The sequence below is a fragment of the Peromyscus leucopus genome, chromosome 2, assembly GCF_004664715.2.
Source record: "Peromyscus leucopus breed LL Stock chromosome 2, UCI_PerLeu_2.1, whole genome shotgun sequence".
Classification (NCBI taxonomy): Eukaryota; Metazoa; Chordata; class Mammalia; order Rodentia; family Cricetidae; genus Peromyscus; species Peromyscus leucopus.
In genome coordinates this window covers 122,202,459-122,219,959 of record NC_051064.1, presented here as the reverse complement: position 1 = coordinate 122,219,959, position 17,501 = coordinate 122,202,459, and the positions used below count along the sequence as shown (strand labels likewise).

The 17,501-nt window shown below is 38.9% G+C and overlaps 1 protein-coding gene across 3 annotated transcripts in view; it reads right to left on the bottom strand.

The window, feature by feature from the left end:
• Positions 1-17,501, bottom strand: part of Scmh1 (Scm polycomb group protein homolog 1) — a 126,850-nt gene that overhangs the window by 37,069 nt on the left and 72,280 nt on the right. The gene's annotated exons all lie outside the window — the stretch shown is intronic.

Here is a 17,501-nt window from a genome sequence, read left to right as displayed (position 1 = left end):
TGCAATAAAACACCATGACCAAAAAGCAAGTTGGGGAGGAAAGGGTTTACTGGGCTCACACTTCCACAGTGTAGTCCATCACTGAAGGAAGTCAGGACAGGAACTCAAACAGGGCAGGAACCTGGAGGCCCCTGCAGAGGTCATAGAGGGTGCTGCTTACTGGCTTGTTCCCAGTGGCTTGCTCAGCCTTTCTTAATGAACCCAGGACCACAGCCCAGGGATGGCCCTACCGACAATGGGCTGGGTTCTCCCCCATCAATCACTAATTAAGAAAATGCCTTACAGCTGGGTCTTATGGAGGCATTTACTCAATTGAAGTTCCCTCCTCTCAGATGACTACAGCTTGTGTCAAGTTGACATAAGACCAGCCGGCATACCATCCCAGACAGAAGGAAAAATAACTTGCATTTCTGTCCAAGGAGTTTGTCTAGGGACCTAGTTCCTTGGTATTTGACCTAGATGCTTAGAAAATTACAAAATAAATTGAATTTATTTTGGCTACAATTGAAGGTTTTTAATTATTACTAGTAGATGCAGGAAAATATTAAAAATTTCCCTAAGTATCTTAGAGAAGCATTATGACCCAAGTTCAAGGTGAAGCCTGTGGCTAGAACCAGAGGCTCAAAACTGGGACAGATCTCAGGAGTCTAAAGCCTTCTTCTGATGAGATTAAAGATCTAATAGAAGAGGAAGTGGTGCCTCTCCCAGGCTACTCAGGGAGGCAAGAACTTCTGTTTTCAAACTGAGTCCCTACAGCCAAGGCTACGTCAACATGGCTGAGGTTTTAGCATGATCAGTGCAACGAGGGGAGTGACATGAAAATGGAAATTGTTCTCCTCAACTTAAAGTGTTTGCTCCTTATTAACTTTAAGGTAAAAATCTGAAGTCTTTATTGTGATTCCCAAGAAGTTTGGGCTTTTGCTTCTGCCTTGCACTCTAGTTCTGCCTGATGTCATACTGTGTCACCTACCTTTATATCCTAGTTGCTCTCTATATTGAGCTCTTTATTATTCTTAGTTGGACATGTATTAATACTTAGTTTTCAAAGCTTAAAATAGGAACACATTCTTGTAGCACAAATTGTTAGAAGGTCTTATTAATAAAAACAAACCTGGAGCCAGGTATTGGGGTGAATGCTGAAAGATCAGAGAGACAGAACCTCACCTAGCCAACTTCTCAGCTGATCCTATTTCCTCAGACTGGATGCCTCTCAGCTGAACTATGCTGCTCAAAAACCTAAAAGCTTAGCCAGCCTAGTTCCTGGTCCTCATGCCTTATATACCTTTCTGCTTCCTGCCATCACTACCTGGGATTAAAGGCATGAGTCACCATTCCTGGCTGTTTCCAGTGTGGCTCTAAACTCACAGAGATCTGGATGGATCTCTGCCTACCAAGTGATAGGATTAAAGGCGTGTGCTGCCACTTTCTGGTCTTTATATCTAGTGGCTGTTCTGTTCTCTGGCCCCAGATAAGTTTATTAGGGTACACAATATTTTGGGGAACACAATACCACAACACATTCTCACTGAAGTCTTCTCTGACTTCAGTCTTCAGGCCACCACTAAGTCAGCACTTCTAAAGTATTTTGTGGACATCTGTATTACAGGACTACTTATTCTATGCCATTTATTCATCTTTTCCTCAAATGGAGACTATTTAGAGATAAAGAATATCTAATTCATTACAAAAATAGTTATTGAGCACTTGCTATAGGTTATATACTGTTTTGAGTCCTGGGCATAGAATAGTGAACTGAGCAGACATAGTTTCCACTCATACAGTTTATCTCTTAGTGGGAGAAATGGAAGGGGAACAAATATAGAAGATAATATCAGGTAGTGACAAATTCTATGTTTCATGTAGGATAAAGATACTACATTGTTTGGGAAGGCTTATTTTAAGAGAAAATATTTACACACTGTTTCAAGGAACAAGCCTATGAAGACCCCATGGAGGAGTTTTTAAAGTCTATTTTGTAAGTCTAATGCATAGCAAACACACTCTGAAGTGGGAAGATATTGGTGTTTGTTTGATGTTAGCATGGCTGGATGTAAGTTAGGAATGTGGAGAATAGCTTAGAGAAGAGTAGCGCAAGACTGAGTAGATCCAGCTGGGTGGATAGCCACTAAACTGCTTGCTATGCAAGCACAAAGACTTAAGTCTGAACCCCCAGAATCCATCTAAAAACTATGGGTGGGGGCCGGGCGGTGGTGGCGCACGCCTTTAATCCCAGCACTCGGGAGGCAGAGCCAAGTGAATCTCTGTGAGTTTGAGGCCAGCCTGGTCTACCGAGTGAGATCCAGGACAGGCACCAAAACTACACAGAGAAACACTGTCTAGAAAACAAAACGAAACAAAACAAAACAAATGAACAAACAAACAAACAAAAGCTGGTGGTGGTGGTGTGTGCTTGTTATCCCAGCTCGAGAGAGACAGAGATAGGAAGACAACTGGGGCCCTGGCCAGCCAGCCTACACTATCTAGTGAAGTGGGCCAATGAGAGACCTCAACTCAAAAAACAAGGTGTGTATGTGGAGTGCTGGGGGATGGTGCAGTCAGTAAAGTACTTGCTGTATAAGTGAGAACATCTGAATTCAGACCTCCAGCACTCACATACATCAATATAAATACAGTATACAAAGACATACAAGTACTTGAAACTACTATATCCCATCAAAATTCCAAAGTTAAAAGAACTGAAACCCACCCCTAACAATGGTGAAGGATGTGAAGGAATTAGAATACAACACTGCTGGTCTGAATACAAACTATTCTGGAAAACTGCTTAGTTGTATACCTTATCACCCAATGAAATAAATAAACAATATGGTCACCAATAGACATGTGATAGGATATTTATCACAGCATTTTTCATGAGGCAAATGCTGGAAACAACCCAAATGACAAACAGAAGAACAGAATGTAGTATATTCCTACAGAGGAACACCACAAGAAGCACAGAAGAACTATTGCTAACAATTTTTATATGCAACAACATAGCTGAATTTCACAGAAATATGCTACATGAAAGAAGTCAAATAAAAATTAAATGACAAAAAGCCAGAGTATACAATTTATGAAGTTTGAAAATAGAAAAAAAGCAATCTTGATTGATAAGATGGTAGGTACCTTTGAGTGAGTTGGATATTATGAGGGAGCATCCAGACACTTAAAATGAACTATATCAAAATAAAAGAAAAAGAATAGGGTTGAGGAGAAGGCTCAGTGCTTGATGCTCAAGAATGAGGACCAGAGTTAAGATCCCTAACACTCACATGAAAGTGTAAAAGTGGGCCCTGGTGGTGTGCACCTGAAACAGTGGATTCCAGAGGCTCATTAGCCACCCAGTCTAGCCTAAAAGGCAAGCTCCAGGTTCAGTGAGAGAACTGTCTCAAAAGGGGTCAGGTAGAAAGCAATAGAGGAAGACACCTCATGTTGACCTCTGGCCTCCACATGTGCACACATGAATGAGTGTACCCTTATACACACATGAATACGTGCACACGCACATGCATGAACACTCTTCCCCCGCCCCCCTCAACACACAGCAAAGTATAATGGTGCATTGAAATCTTGATATTATTAGAGAAGAAGCAATTGGATTCAGAGTACATTTGAAGGAAGAGTTGATTTGACTGGATGTTAGAGAGTCAAAAATTAGCAAGCAAACCACAAAAGCATATTGAATGTTCAATTAAAATCAATCTAATTAAAATCATACCTAATGAAAAAGAGAAATTATACATGGAACAATGTTATTAGCTGAAACAGCTGGGAGAATAATGACACCTTTTATTGAGATGGAAAACACTGGAGAAAGATCTGGAATTGAGTTTCTAAACTTGTTTCTTGTGAGCTGCCTATTAGATATTAAAATATGGAAATGTTAATTAAGGAATTATATGTGTGAGTTTGGAATCCAAAGGAGATGCTAGAACTGAAGAAAAAATTTGAGAATTATCAGTGTGTTTATTGGTATGTAAAATCATTTGACTAAATGAGATTTTGTTGAGTATGAATACGTAATCAAGAAAAGAGGGGAAAAGGTAGTTTCTAAGACACTTAATGTGCATCAGTTAAGAGAGAAGAAGAGCTAGTAAAGAAATTAAAGAATGGTCCAAAAGTGAATCCAAAAGAAAATGAGTGTGAACTCCAAGAAGCCAAGTGAAAGGACAGTTCTAGGAAAGGGGAAAAGGCAGCACCTCAACCTACTGATCAAAGCTAATATCACCCCACCCAGAACACACCCAGTTTATTTTCTAATGTGATGGACTGAGAATACCACATATTTATCATCTCAGCTTCAAATCAATTATCTTGAGGTCAGGCACACCAAAACGAAGGTTCAGTTATTAAAACACAATCAGCTTTGTCAATGTTACAGAGAGAAAAATACAAGACTGTTCTAGACTCTGAAGGTGAAAACGACATACAGTTAATGCAATATATGGTTTGGTTTAGTCTGAAGGAAGACACATTTTGAAAAGGGATATTAGGTCAATTGATAAGATTTACATACTGATTCTGGTAACATCTGATGTCAAGTGTGGTGCTGAGTCACTAGAGTAGGGCATCATATGCACTGCCGAATCAATCAGAGGATATAGTTCCCCTATGAATTAGCAATTCCAACTATAGGTATAAACTCCAGGGAGCGTGCACCTGTATATCAGCATATGTAAACAATGCTCGTATTATTTTTAATAACTGACAAGTTGAAATGATCTAAATGTGCACTTAGTAAAATGGGTTTAATCTACAGCATACACAAATTTTAAAAAGAGAAGGCAGAGGGTATTTATATGCTGTGTAAGCTAAGAATGGTGGCTCAGATCTATAATACAAGCACTTGGGAAGCCAAGGCAGGTAGATTGTGGTGAGTTCAAGGTCAGCCTGAGCTAAACAATGAGACTCCTCTCTCTCAAAAAAAAAAAAAAAAAAAAAAAAAGTAATGAAAATAGCAGTTCTCAGAGTGTGGTCTGGAGAATTTTGGAGAGACTGCTTAATTAGCAAAGTGCTTGCTGCCCAAGCATGAGGATCTGAGTTTGACTTCCAGAATGTACATAAAAAACCAGGCATGGTGGTATATGCTTGTTAACATACTGCTGAGGAGATGTAAACAGATGAATCACTGGGGCTGGCTGATAAGCCAGCCTCGGTTAATCAGATAAGCCCTAAGTCAGTGAGAGACCTCATCTCTAAAAACCAAAATAGTGCCTGAACAGGAATGGTACCCAAGTTTGTCCTCTACTCTCCAAACTCATGTGCACACATGTATATGCTTACCTGTACATATAAACATGCACACACATAGAGATACAAAAAGAAAAAAATTAAAAAATCCTTTTTGAGAGTCTATAAAGTTGAAATAGTTTCTAATGGTGATCAGTATTATTTTCCCTTTTTACATTCATTCTTTCATGGTGGACTTTCCCAGAGGCTACTTTGTGGGCATCATTATTCTCACAGGTAACAAAATGTGTACATTTTTTCTTGAACTGTTTACTCATTACTAAATATTTAAAAAAAATAAAAGAAGCCGGGTGGTGGTGGTGGTGGTGGTGGTGGTGCATGCCTTTAATCCCAGCACTCAGGAGGCAGAGCCAGGCGGATCTCTGTGAGTTCAAGGCCAGCCTGGGCTACCAAGTGAGTTCCAGGAAAGGCGCAGAGCTACACAGAGAAACCCTGTCTCAAAACACCAAAAAAAAAAAAAAAAAAAAAAAAAAAAAAAAAAAAAAAAAAAAAAAAAGAAGAAGAAAGAAAGAAAGAAAGAAAGAAAGAAAGAAAGAAAACAACCCAGCTTTCTGGGGGCTAGAAAGATTGCTCAGTGGTTAAGAGTACTGGCTGCTCTTCCAGAGGACTCAAGTTTAATTCCCAGAATCTATGCGACAGCTCACAACCATAGGTTACTCCAGTTCCAGGGGGTCCAATGCCTTCTTCTGGCCTCTGGACACGAGACATATATGTAATGCACAGCCATACATGCATGCAAAACATGCACAAACATAAAAACAAAATAAAAACATCTTTCTTTTGTATATAAATATGCACATGTTTAATGTACATTGCTTGATGAGATTAGATACAAGGACATACTTACGGTACTATAATCAAAGTGAAAAACAGTCATCACCTCCAAAAGTTTTCTTCTGTCTCATGAGTTTCTTGTGTGTGTATGTTTGATAAGAACATTTAACACCATGTGGTGGTTTAAAAGAAAATAGACCCCCAAAGGAGTGGCACTATTAAGAGGTGTGGCCTTGTTGGAGAAGTATGTCACTGTGGGGGCAGCTTTGAGGTCTCTTTTGCTCAAGCTTCCCTCAGTGTGACTTTTAGTCAACTTCCTGTTGCCCGCAAGATGTAGCACTCTTAGCTGCAGCATCACATCTACCTGCACACCTCCATGCTCCCCATCATGATGATAATGGACTGAACCTCTGAAACTGTAAGCCACCACCTTGCTGTGAGCCGGGCAGTGGTGGCGCACACCTTTAATCCCAGCACTTGGAGGCAAAGGCAGGTGGATCTCTGTGAGTTCAAGGCCAGCCTGGGCTACAGAGTCAGATCTAGGAAAGGTGCAAAGCTACACAGAGAAACCCGTCTCAAAAACCCAAAAACCCAAACTCCCCTCTCCCCCCCAAAAAAAGAGTTGCTGTAGTCATGGTATCACTTCACAACAAGAAAACACATGAGAATTACATTTCTAACAAAATTTTAAGCATAGAGCATATATAGGCATTATGTTGTATAGTAGGTCTCTGGAACTTACTACACATCACTGAAACTTTATCCCCACCGAGTAACAACTCAGCATTTCTCTCTCATCTACCCTTTGACAACTGACATTCTAGTCTGCTTCTATGCATCTGACTACTTTAGATACTTCATATGAGTACAATCATGTAGTATTATCCTTTTATGTTTGGCTTATTTTACTTAGCGAATAGCCCTCTGGGTTTGGCCATATTGTTATAAATGGCATTCGTATTCATATTCTTATCCATGTTTTTCTCCCTCCCCTCAGCCCAGTCTTTTCTTTAAGACTGAGTTTCACTGTCTGCATACACCACAATTTCTCAATCTGTTTATGTGTTCACAGACACCTGGTTTGTTTCCATAGAATATGTTCTTGTATATTCCTGTTTTAAAAAGTTTTATTTGGGGCTGGAGAGATGGCTTAGCAGCTAAAAAACACTCTTCCAGAAGACCTGCTGGAAATGGTTCCGGCACTGACAAAGCGATTCACAACTGTCTAAATCCAAACCCTAGCCTGGTCTCCTTGGGCATCAGGCACACATGGTACACAGACATAAATGCAGGCAAAACATTCATACACATTAAATAAAACAAATAAATTGAAAAAATATATTTAAAAAGTTCAATGTCCTAATTTCAACTATAGTGACATGAAGATATAACTCACATAAAATTGCTTTGAAGTCTTTAAGAATATACTTGATAGTTGATCATGTCTACTTGATGAGATTCAGGTTTCTTTAGAAGACAAATGTCTACATGTGTCTGTGAGGTATTTTCAGAGAGTTTTAAGGAGATGCGAAGACCTATCTCAAATGTAGATGGTACTCTTTCTTGGGTTGGGGTCTTAGACCAAATAAAAAGTATACAGTAGAGAACCAGTGGAGTACCAGCATTCATTTCCCTCTGCTTTCTGACTGCTGATGCAATGAGCCTCACATTCTTGCCCAAAGCTAGAGTCACTCTGTGGCCATACTTCCTTGCCTTGATGGATTACTGTGCCTTCAGACTGTGAGGCAAGAAAACCTCCCTTCCTTGAGCTGCTGTTGTCGGGCATTTGGTCCTAACAACAGGAGAAGTAACACAACAACGAAAGTGTCCACAAACCGTCCCAGCACAAACCAACAGCAATTCTGTGAGCAAGTTCTTCTAATACATGTGCATACAAAGAACTTAACTCCCATTAAAATAGCATTTTACTTACTTTATACCTTAGCCTGAGTAACTAAATAAGCCAAATGGCCTTACTTTAAACTGATTATTATGAGTCCCAAGACAGTGATAGCCCATAAACTTAAGTGGGATAGGGAAGTAATGTATCACTTTGGAATTTCTGCCATCATCTGACAAACAAGGCTCTCAGTTGGTATCTAGTACATGGCTATAGAATAGAAATGAAGCCAGATAACAAGAGAAGAACAGTCCTCTGTCCCAGCTCTTTTCAGCAATTCTAATAGTTTGCTTCTCTTTTTCTGTGAAGGCTAGGCATAGTGTAGTATACAACTATGAAACTGGGGAGAAAGTTGCCTTCACTGGACTGAAATATCTAGGCAGAAGAAAACAAATAATTCTTTTGGACAGTTCTTAAACACCGAGATGAGGCTTCAGGAGAATTTAACAGCTTCTTAATAACTAGATTTGAAGAAGCTATCCATGAGGGAAGATCTGGAAGTTCTTCCTATTAGAAAGCCTTCATTTGCCTTGCCACATTCTAACTAAATTATCCTGGTTGAAAAAAAGAAAGAAAAAAAGATGGTATCAAGGGACCAGGGATCTAATTCTATTTCTATCCCTTATGATGTGACCTTGAAATTGTCATTTAAGCACAATATTTTCTCACTTTTCTAGATGTAAGTGATTTACCAATTTAATGACTATCTTATTTCAGAGAAAGATGAAGGACATGAATATAATCTGACACATTTTGGTGCCACTAAGGTGGAAAGAATTAACCCCCTAATCAACAATACTTAATTCATATACACTTGGGGTTCCACTTGGCCTTCTTGACAATCTTGTAAGACTGACAGTAAGTACTTCCTCTAACAAGCGAGGAAAGCAAGCATTATCAAAGTGAAGTGGTAGAACTGGGTATGATTATAGTCTTTAGTACTGTCATGTAGCCTAGAAGAAAGAAATGGCTCTCTGAATGAAAGGGAGAGAAGCGGTGAGCACCAGCATTCATCTCTTTGCTCCTGACTGCTGAGGCAATGTACCTCACACTCCAACCAATAGCTGGAACCGCTCTCACCATCACACCTTCCTCATCAAGGAAGCCCTGAGAGCAGCAATTCATGTGCTGATTGATTTGACCATTTTAACTTTTGAGAATGTGGTAAAAGCTGTCCAGGATCTACACTGGAAAACAAAACAAAAACCAGTGTGACTCTAAAGGAGCACAGTCTCAAGAAGACAGATAGAATTTTGCATAACTATTTGGTGGGTGTAGAAGATACAAGGTGGCCAGGACATCTAGATCAGAAACTAATAGGATTACTGGAAAAAGGATGGAGCTATGCTCCAAGAACACGTGATTACATTGCAAGAGGCCTTCACTCACTAAATGGAAGACAGTCTGAACATCTAAACAGATGACAAACAAACAAATTATAACTAGTTAAATAAGAATCCATGAGTTCACACTGATGTAACTGAATAACTGAATAGGGAAAGGGAAAGCTCTTACTGCATAATTCAGGTTAATGAACTGCCCATGGCAATGCCATCCTCTCCTAACTTTATCTAGTGCCTGCATGGTCACTGCTCAGCCTTCTACCCCTAACAGCCACATTCGCCTCGGTAATCCTTCTGGGACTGTCTATGACCTTGACCATGGTCCAAATGCTTTACCTACTATCTGGAAAATACCATTGAGCTTTACAGAAAAAAGAAGATGTCATTAGTCCCCACTTTAAACACTACTGGAATTAGAGATTTTTCTTTAAAAATGCCGTACCTCTGAGCCTGAGTACCAAGAGACTTTTCAGAGGTATGAGTCCACTTTTAGTCTGGCCATTAATAAAAGAAATAAAAATTTTAACTGACTTAATTAGCGTGGTTGTCAATAACTTTCTTGGGATCATCTCAGTTAATGAATATGAATAAAATGAGAAAATTAAAAATTGGGAAATAATTAAGAAATAACTGATTCAAGCAAGATTTGCCAATAGATGCTTAAACTATAGGGTGAAAATTTGATGAAAAACAAGGTATTTGTAGAAAGACAAATATTGCATGTTCTCTGTCAAATGTGGCATTCAGATTTAAATCTAGGTTTAAAATACAATAATATATACACATGAAAATTGTTAGTTATTATGCAGCGCTGTACAATTCATTAAGTGGTGCTGATTTGCTTAGGCCTATTGAAGATTGTGCAGGGAGAGAGAAGGGAGGGGGTCTGTGACCCGATTTTTATGAATTTCCCTGCACACATGCATATGGGCTTACATAGCTATGCCATGATTGCACATAGATTGCGTGATCACACTGTGCATGGACTACATAGGACCTAAGGCCCTGGACATGTAGCTGGGGGAGTGGCCAGGAATTCAATCAAAAATGTTGTAATTGAATCTAGTATTCTGTATGCTAACTGAAAAATTAAGAAAAAGTAATGAAAAGGAAGAGCAGGACATTTATAATCTCTAAGCATTTCTCATAGATAATTACAAGGGAAAAAACAACTCTGTGGTAAAGAAACCTGGTGATACAGCTTGAATTACACAATTAAAGTTACTATATATAGTAATGAAATGGAGATATCAAGAAAAAATATGCATTATATATTGAGAGGCTGATACAACACTAATTTGGGAGGAATCTTGGTTAAAGATGTAGGGAAATTCTTTGTATTTCTGCTGCAAATTTTCTGTTAAGGTAGAATTATGTTAAAAGATTTTTATTTTTAAAAGCTAGTAGTGGGCTGGAGAGATAGCTCAGAGTTTAAGAGCACTGACTGCTCTTCCAGAGGTCCTGAGTTCAATTCCCAGCAACCACATGGTGTCTCACAACCATCTATAATGAGATCTGGTACCCTCTTCTGTATACATTAAAAAAAAAAAAAAGCTAGTAGTATTGAGACTATCATAGGAATAGATGAACATATGAGAAGTAGAAAAAGAAAACAGAACTTGGCCTACTTAGTTAACCAGAAAACTTCTAAGATGAAAAGGGAAGGAAAGGACAAACATTATTAGAATCAACAAAATTACAGGAGTCTGGGAATACCTCTCAACAATAATCTTAAATGTTTTAATTTTTCAATTAAAAGATTCAGGCCAGCTGGCTGAAGTAATCAAGGTCCAAACTCTTTGTTGTCTGCATGAAACATACCTTACTGGAAAAGACATGCACAGATTGAAAATGAAATAATATACCAAGTAAATCAGTTTGAAATTAACAAAAAATGCTAACATGTTTCATAAAAGTTGCTGAATTTATTTTTCCTAAGCGTTGTTGTATAACAGTTTCCTCATTGATCAAAATGCTCCCCCTACAGTTTTTTTACTTAAAAAACTACAGAGAAGTTTTTTAAGCAGGGGACTAAACAACACAAAAGTTTCAGGAAGTCTTTGAAACTAACCAGATTCACTAGGCTCCTCCCTCCCAGAATAGAGCCAAGCCATAAAGAAGATGTTCAGACAAGCCAAAGAAGCCTCTTGAGACCAGACCAGCTGCCCCAATCTGTTGGACTGTCTGTAGCCTGTGAACTGTGCTTCAGGTTTGGGCTGTCACCCATTCTGGGGTAAGCTTTGGTAATGCAGCCATCTTTGAGTCATTTCTGCTCCTGTAACCCCTCACCCATATCCCTGTAAATAACCCCAATAAAACTCACTGATTCACCAATCTGGACTTTAGTGGTATCCGTACTTCAGACTGTTGTGGGCTCCCTACCTGGAGTGAGTAGACCCGTATGTTGCATCTCCCCAGGAACAGTCTTATTATACAAGTTATCAATAAATCTGCTCAAATGATATCTTTTACTGAAACTTTCCATGGCCATCTTATATAAAACAAACCTCCATGTTCTCATTTCCCAAATCCCTGGAAATAGTTATTTCCCATTCTTCTTTATCTCTTTTTGTTTTTCAGAAAAACTATTCATTTCTCTTATTTCTTTTCTCTTCTTTCTTCTTTTGTGGTGTTGGGGATTTAACTGAAGGCTTCACACGTACTGGCAAACACTATACAACTGAACTGTATCTTCAGCCTCTTGCTTGTTTATTTATATTCTGAGGAACATAACTTACTAAGGACAATACTGTTACCTAAACTTTCTAAAATTGTACCTTATCCATAGCTATAATTTATATTCTAGTATTTGATTTTCAGGATTTTGCCGTATATGTCATTGACTGTTTTTTCAGTGCTTTTTTTTTTTTTTTTTTTTTTTTTAAAGACAGGGTTTCTCTGTGTACTCTGGCTGTCTTGGAGCTCATTTTTTAGACCAGGCTGACCTCAGACTCAGAGATCTGCCTGCCTCTGCCTTGGAGGACTGGGATTAAAGGTGTGCACAACCCCAACCTGGCTAGTGTTTTGCTTTTAATGTCCTTAGAAGTTAATCTACATTGAATGTAGTTGCTAAAGCATTAGGCACAGGCTTTGAATAGATTACATGCATTCTGTTCCTTAGGGAATACTTTTGAGCTTCAAGTCACAACTCCAGATAAAGCCTGTTTCTGAATAACAGCATACATTTAAGAACAGTAGAGAATTGCTAAAAAAAAACAAACAAACAACTTCATTTCTTCTGGTTTACAATAATTGTAGTTAGGAACATTGTATCTGTATGCTATATAATGCTGATCTCTTAGATCCTTGGATCTGTGTTTCCCATATAAAAAACATGATGGAAGCATGCAAAATGCCACTTAGATACTGTTTTCTGGTTGCTTTTAATAGAAAGATTCTTAGTTAAACATGAAAGATACATTTTAAAAATAAGAATATTTGGTCTGCATGAAGCCAAGGTTCTTAAAAATAGTCTACTTCTTTAACAGTCTTATATTTTTGTGACCCTAACTTAAGACTCTAATATTTGACATAGAAAAAGATACCTAAATATGTTTAACATATCATTACTTAAAAAAACATGAAACATAAAACGGAAGGAAGATAAAACTGAAGGAAGATAAGGAATTAAACATGTCTATATATAATAATAAAGGACTTTAGGATTCTACTACTGTCTATGTTATTCTAAATAATACTTAGTAGTCATATCTGTCCCAAAGAAGAAGTTATCATTTAGTTTTATTTTCTCTACAGCAACAACAAAGCATATGGAATTAGAAAGATTAATAAAATATAAAACAATATAGTGTGAGTGCGTGCGTGCGTGCGTGCGTGCGTGCGTGCGTGCGTGCGTGCGTGCGTGTGTGTGTGTGTGTGTGTGTGTGTGTGTATGAAACGGGAACAACAACTGAAGGAGGGAGAAGCTGTCTGGCCTAGAACTGCCTCTCATTACTTTAAGCAATGTGGTTTAGAAGCTATGTTCTCTCTTAGCTTTGCTCAGCTTGCCTGACTTTGTTCTGTGTTACTAGCTGGGCTTATGCCAAGGCTGAAACTCTAGTACTCTGAACTTTAGTTTTCTTGATAAGCCTGGCTGCCCCTGCTTCCAGCTAGCCAACGCTTCAGCACTCCATGTCCTCCTCCTTTTTATACTGCTGACTCTCATCCCTGTGGCCTGGGGAGAGGACCTCTGCAACTATAAAGACACCATATTTCCCCAGACTTCCAAGCGAGGAAGTAGAAAGATAACTAAAATCATACATGATGGGGTCACAAGTCAACTTCAAAAGCCTCAAGTAACCAAAACTCAAAGGTATGACAGACCTAGCTGACCAAAGTTGAAAGTAAAAAGAGCGATCCAGAAAGCAGAGGGCTATATTATATCTTGTCAGATGGGCTGCTAACCTGTTTGGCCAAGTCCATCCAGGCTACTCCGCGAGGTACCATGACAGAACTCTGTGACGAAGCATCCATTGATCAGCCATGGTCATATAAACACAGTCCAGCTTTCCTTAGCCTAAGAATAACTGTTTTTAAAATGTGGAGCTAAGAAATCCCAGGGCTTTTTACATGCTAAGCAAATGCTCTTCTATGGAGCTGTATCTCCAACCTCAAGACAATGAATTTTAATCCTCACAATCAAACTCTTACCGTCTGTCTCATCATATTTTCCTCATAACCTCTTGTTGTTGCTTTAAGAGCTTGCTGAATTCTTGTGTTCTTGATATAAACATATGGTTACATTTTTCCTCTGGTCAGTTATTATTAAGACCCAGAAATGCTCATTTATAACTGTAATATTTCCTCCCAAATCATCTAGGGGGATTTTACTAACACAAAAATTATTGATTTCCTAAGACTAATTTATTTAAGGGGGCACATCTAAGTGCTGAGACCAAGCAACTGTAAATTCTCAGCCTGGATGGACAGCTGTACCACCTCTCTCCTGGAACTCAGGAAACATCTCCAAAGATGGAATGGAAAGAAAGAGAAACCCAGAGGGTGGGGAGGAGTGATGTGAAATGCTGACCTTTGGACATTACATGGCTGCTGTACACAGGAATTCATAGCTGTTGTGGTTACCTACACAAGCTCTGCACAAAATCAACCCACTTAAAAATTCCAGCCTGGAGCAGAGAGGGTATCCTAAGGCCCCACCCCTAGCTGAGAAGCTGTTAGCAGCTGATGGCTACTAGGGAGGGAAGAGTCTTTTGTTTCCCCCAGGAGTATGTTGACTCCTAGATTCCCTGTGCCACAGTCGCTCTTGCATATACAGGCAGTACTATTGGGCTCAGTGGGTTAAATAAGTAAATAAAAAAACAAATAAATATAAAAGGACATGAAGTTGGGAGGGAGATATGATTGGGGTTCCTTGGAAGAGTTAGAGTGGGGAAGCAAGGCATGGATAGGATCAAGATGCACTATATACTTTTATAAAATATTTAATGAAATAAAAATTTAAAAAGCAGAGGATTCTTAAAGTCAGTATGCACTGATCCTGGTCCATGATACAATAAAAGCCTGCCAATCAAACCTTCATGAGTTCTATATATTTCCAAGAAAATGGCAGTTTTGATCAACTCTGTGAATGGCTTAAGTCACACCTCTCTGTTCTCAGGAATTTGAAAGATACTACTATATAGACCAAAACCTGCTACCATTCTCAAGCATCTGGGCATCAACAAGGGCAGAAGGGGTGACTGCCAACACTGAGGGGTAGCTTAAGGTATTTAGAACAGAGGCATGTCTCTCTTCTGTTTTTTCTATATATCTAAAGATGTTGGCGATCTGAGCAAATATAACTAGAACGAGTGGGAGAACCCACATTGTCTGCTTCATAAAATAGTGAGTACTACATCTCATTTTCCATGTTTCTATTTCTATTTGTGCCCATAAGCATGCAATCAAGAGAGGATTACTTATGGAATAGTGGCTCATTGCACAACTCTCACATCAAAAAATATTATTTTTTTCCTGATCAAAATTGAATACTTCCATGCCTGAATGTGTAACTTCCTTTTAATTGGGATGCCTGGGCATTTTAATTTAGCTATAATTATGACACAGTAGGCCATTTATTATGGGGCTTTGCATCTACAAACCCACCTTTCCATTTCAAATTTCAATCTACCTTTAGGGTAGACATTTTCCACAACTTCCACTGAGCTCTCACTGCTAATAGGAGATGCTCTATACATGTTGGGGAGATGTGTAAATAAAGGTCAAGGTCAAAGTAATGATAAAGTGCATCACTGAGTTTGATGAGATCACAAGGCCAATACAATACATTGTGTATTTTGTGTGAACTGAAGGAGGAAATAGTATATTAGTTCAGGGAAACAGTGGAAAGTGTTTATTAGCAATGATGTGCCATGTGCCAGATATAAAAGGTAAGGGGTAAAAAGAGAAAAAGAGAAAAGCAGCTGTTCTCATCCAGTGTATAAAAGAATTTACTTTACTCATTAACCAAGATTCACATACCTTTCCCCCTTTTTTTTCTTTTTGGCATGGTTACTGAATACTTCCTTAAGAGACTCAGAGGAGCATCCTAGCTATCAGAAGTTTCCTGCAGAGACCATGTCTTATAGATTATTAGAAATGGAATCTGAGTAGAATCAGGAGGTAGTCCACGTATAGAGATACACAAGTATTTATAAACGTGGAGGTGGTATGTGACATTCTTAATGCTGGCCATCAAGTTTCCAAAATTAGAAAAAGAATACTAGTTAAAACAGCCTTTAATCTGCTCATACAATGTTAGTAAAAATGAGCAGTACTGCCATTTCCATAGTCAAGTGAATAGTATCTGAAAGATGACTTCACATGAAGATAAACTGAGATGGAATCAGAACATACAGTAGTATAACCTACCTGACTCAACAAAATCACTGAGTAACTATGTTGTGACATATGCAAGGGATATAAAGTTGCACTTAATAAACTATTTCCATTTAACACAGATTTAGGTTTAAAGAAACTAAATTCCTTGAGACAGAAAAGAGAATTTTAGCTCTTCATTAATGCTTATACTGACATCCTACACTGATTTCACAGTGTATAGGGATAGTTTCTTAAATAAACATCAAGACCTTTCGTCTCAGCATCCTTAACAGAGAGAGGTACGGCTCCAGCCTTTCTCTTGCAGTCATCTTTCTACCTGCATTGCTTCTCCTCTGTCACCTGGAATACTAGACTTTAGTGCTTGCTAGTTGGTTGACTCCTCTTGTCAGTTCTGAACACCATCCATCCTGTGCTGCCAAGATTGCTCTCCTGAACATGAACCTGACCTGTAACTTTGCCACTTTCAATAATTCAACAGTCTTCATGGCTTATAAGGTAAAGACCCAGGTCTGTCAAGTGGCCACAGTGGGAAGCTTTGCATTTCATGTGCCCTCCTTTTTAGTCTCGTCTCTGCTCCTCTTTTTTATGATCAGAAACTCAGTTTTATTTTTCTGTCTTCAACTTTACTTCTTTATTTTACTGTTTTATACCCTGGGAGCCAGGTAGAGTGTACATCTGTAATCCTAGCCCCCAAGAAGCAAGAAAAAGGTTGCAAATTCTGGGCCACCCTGGTCTACATAGTGGGTTTCAGTCCAACTGGGGCTATAGAGCAAGACCCTGTCTTAAAAACCACCACATGAGCTGGAGAGATGGCTCAACAGTTAAGAGCACTGGCTCTTCTTCTACAGGACCCAGGTTCACTTCTCAGCATCTACATAGAGGCTCATAACTACCTATAATACTAGTTTCTCATATCTGATGCTGTCTTCTGGTCCTTACTGGCACTAGGTATGCATAGACATATATGAAGGCGAAAGGCTCATACACATAAAAAAATAAAATAAAATAAACCACCACCAGGAACAACATTTTGGGCCTATACTCATCTGTTTCCACTGTTAGCTAGAACTCTGCCTCTATTTTTCCATTCCTCAGGTTTTAGCTTAGTTGTTCCTTAATCTGGAACTTTCCTGATTTTCAAAATCCAGTCCTCCAACCTAGGTTAAAGATCCTTTGCTGCATTGGTCCTCTAATGTTACAAGAGGTCTAACTATTCACAAAACTGTGACCTCTAAAAGCAGGGTTCCCTTAACCCAGCCAATAACAACTCAGATATGACCTGAAGTGGGCCTTAGCTGTGCTGTTCTTGTCTCTATCCTTCCCATCTATAGTCTGGGATTATACTGTAAGCAACTCCCTTTGTGTCTCTGTAGTGGGTAGCCATTCCAATG